Source organism: Hibiscus syriacus, unplaced genomic scaffold (assembly GCF_006381635.1).
Source record: "Hibiscus syriacus cultivar Baekdansim isolate YM2019G1 unplaced genomic scaffold, ASM638163v2 tig00110770_pilon, whole genome shotgun sequence".
Lineage (NCBI taxonomy): Eukaryota > Viridiplantae > Streptophyta > Magnoliopsida > Malvales > Malvaceae > Hibiscus > Hibiscus syriacus.
Window position 1 is genome coordinate 261,513 of NW_024062854.1, and position 3,648 is coordinate 265,160.

A 3,648-nucleotide genomic window follows, 5' to 3' on the forward strand; every position below is an offset into this window, starting at 1 on the left:
TATCGTATAATACATTTCATCCAACAATACACACAGTATCACATATAAATCATGTAATGTATTTCATATAACCAAGCATATACATCACATGCAGTGTATTTATGTTATCACTTTAATAGTCAATGTATTATTCCATGTATACTTTTGATATCTTTTGTAGGCCCATATACAGTACTGATATCTTTTATAATCACATGTATTAATATTGAGATCTTTTATACGCCCATGTATTAACCCATGTACAGTACTGATAACTTAAGGTATGTGAGTACTCTGAGGTTGTGCACACATATGCTGGCTCCACATCTTATATAGTGTCCCATTAGGGCACGTAAAAATTATCCCGAAGGATCTCGTATATGTCCCGAAGGACCACTCCTTAAGAATCACATATATATTCCAAAGGACCAAATATGTGTCCCGAAGAACCACATATATTTTCCAAAGGATTACATATATATCCCGAATGACCACATAGAACTATTTACTCTTGTATGTCCCGAAGGACCTATCATCCCAAAGGATGTTATCTGTGTCCCGTAGGATCACTCCTTAAGAACCATATACATATTTCAATGGACCAAATAAGAATATCAAAGTACCGCATATATGTTTCAGAGGATTACATATATATCCCGAAGGACCACGTAGAACCCTGGACACTTGGCATGCCAACTATACCACTAGCTCTCATATCACATAACATGGGCATTATCATTTATTACTGTTCACATCACTTGTATCATTCTTGTATGATCTCATAGATCATTATGTAACATTCTTGTATGATCTCATAAATCCTTGTCATATAAACCATATCACATAGGTTAATATCATAGAGAAAATCGCCTCAGTGACCAAAAAAAAAGTTATAATATACGATTTTAACCAACTTTTTTTGGATTTGCCAAAATGACCAACAAAATCGCAACGCGAAATAAAAATCGCAACGCGATCCCCAGAATCGCAAATCAGTTTCCAGAATCGCAAATCAGTTTCCAAAATCGCAACGCGATTCTTGAAAATCGCGATGCGATAGTACAAATTCGCATTGCGATTTTCCATAATCGCAACGCGAATATGAAAATCGCAACGCAAACACATAAATCGCAACGCGTATCCGTAAATCGCAACGTGTATCCGTAAATCGCAACGCGTATGGGTAAATCGCAATGCGTATCCGTATATCGCAACGCGTATCCGTAAATCGCAACGATAATACATAAAATCGCAACGCGTATCCGTAAATCGCAACGCGATATTTAAAGCGCCATTATAATCGCTACGCGTATTTTATTTTCAAATTACAAAAAGAATATTAAGACAAAATCCCGTAATCGCAACTCATAACCTAAAAACCTAAAATCACAACTCAGTCCCATCTCCATCTCTCACTCTCTACGGCGAAGAAATCCGTCCCCATCTCCGAAGATTTCCGTCCCCATCTCCGGCGAAATCCCTCACAACCATTCACGGTCAGAAATCCCTCACAATATTCAGAAATGGAAAATCAACCTCCGAGGGTTAGTTTTTTTAATTATTTTTATTTTGAAATGTTTGCATTATTGTAGGTTTTTCATATTGAAACTGATGATAAGTTTACTGGTCATTTCAATAATAGATTAACCATTTCACTTAGATTTCATTTCGCGTTACGATTCTGTCGTTGCGATTTTCATTTCGCGTTGCTATTCTCTCGTTGCGATTTTCAAGTTAGTATTTGTCTTTGTCTTTGTTCTGTCTTTTGGTTGAAGTAATGCAATCCATTCAAGTTTCAATTTGCAGAAGAGTCGCAACGAGATAAATGAAAATCGCAACGAGAGAATGACAATCGCAACGAAAGAATCGCAACGCGAAATGAAAATCGCAACGAGAGAATCGCAACGCGAAACCAAAATCGCATTGCGATTTTCATTTCGCGTTGCGATTCTCTCGTTGCGATTTTCATTTCGCGTTGCGATTCTCTCGTTGCGATTGTCATCTCGCGTTGCGATTCTCTCGTTGCGATTTTCATTTCAACCAAAAGACAAAACAGTGTTGCAAATTTTAGTTTCAAGAATAAACTACTACTTTTTATGTTTATTGTTTTTGGTATATCTTCACAGTGTAGTTTTTGGTATATCTAACTTGGTATGTTTATTGTTTTTGTAGAAATTTTTTTCGGCTCAATTGACCTTGAGAAATAAAGTCAGCCTGGCCACTACAATTGCAAAGAAGCTTTCACCTGCTCAAAGACAATTGTTTGAGGAAACCTGCTTCGGGCCATGGCTGAGAGTACAGCATCCGGGTGGAGATGCTAATTTGACCCATTTGTGGCTTCAGACCATGACATCAAATCTACCCGACAGTATACAACGTGGTGAGGAAGAGATATGGTTTCATTTTCCACCAGTGTATACTTGCTTTGGGCGGAAGGAGTTCTGCTTAATCACTGGTCTACGATTCGGACACGATGATGTAGGCTGGTACACTCGTCATATCGCCCGCCCATCATATAGATCGTATCATATAGCTTATATCATTTATCATGTTTTCATATAAACACGTATGTCATATTTTATTCTTATATGTTCACATCAATAATGTCACATAAAATAATATGTCAGACATATCACATAGTTGATATCATATTTTCATATATTCATGTAATTTAGTATCACATATCGCATTTAAATCAACAATTCTTTTAAACTTTCAAAATGGTCATATTGCACATATAAATGCTCATTTCAATCCCAAAACAACAATTTCCACCGTAGTACATCAACTATTAGACAATTATACAACCATTCCCAAATTTTCCAAAATTAACAAATTGGTCCCCCAACTTTTCAAAAATAACAGAATGGTCCCTGATTTTTTTTCAAAAATTACATAATACTTCCTACATCATTTCCAGACCTTATATAATTTTTCCATAATTTTTCTATAAATTTTCTCATCCTTTAGGACCAAAGCCTAATGGTTTAAAGTTCCAAAACTAGGTTTTTCAAGATTTTACTCGATTTCGATTCGATTCAATCATGAAATCAACTTTCAATCAACCTTATAACATCTTTACAATCATATTCCTAATCAAATCTCATCAGAACACAAAGTTCTCCAACTTATAATTTGGCCGAATTTTACATAATAATTTCTAGAAAGATCGAACATGTTTTAACTATAAATCAAGCTTGAAAATGAATCTAAAACCTCTTATTCATAAAGATTTATCATCAATTTCATGAATCATATCATGAACATAAACCCTTAGATTTGGGATCTTTGAAATCCAGCAAGATTAGAAAGAAATATTGGTACCAAATGATAGTATTTTCCGCGTAGATCACTTTCCTAGTTCACGATATAACTCAAATTCCAAGGAAATTGACTCAAAAATGGAAAAGAAATATTTTCTTACCTTGGAAGAGAACTCACGTGAAAATGCTGGAGAAGATGATGAAACTTTGATAATTCATCATCTTTTTTTAATATTTAATGAATTAAAAATTCATTAAATACTAAATTACTAATTTACCATTGAAATTAAAATTTCCATACTAATTTACCCTTAATGAACTTGATATTTATATTAATACCAAGCTACAGTAACCTTATCATCTTCCAATAGTCAAAGATGGACAAAATATTTTCCCACTTTACTAT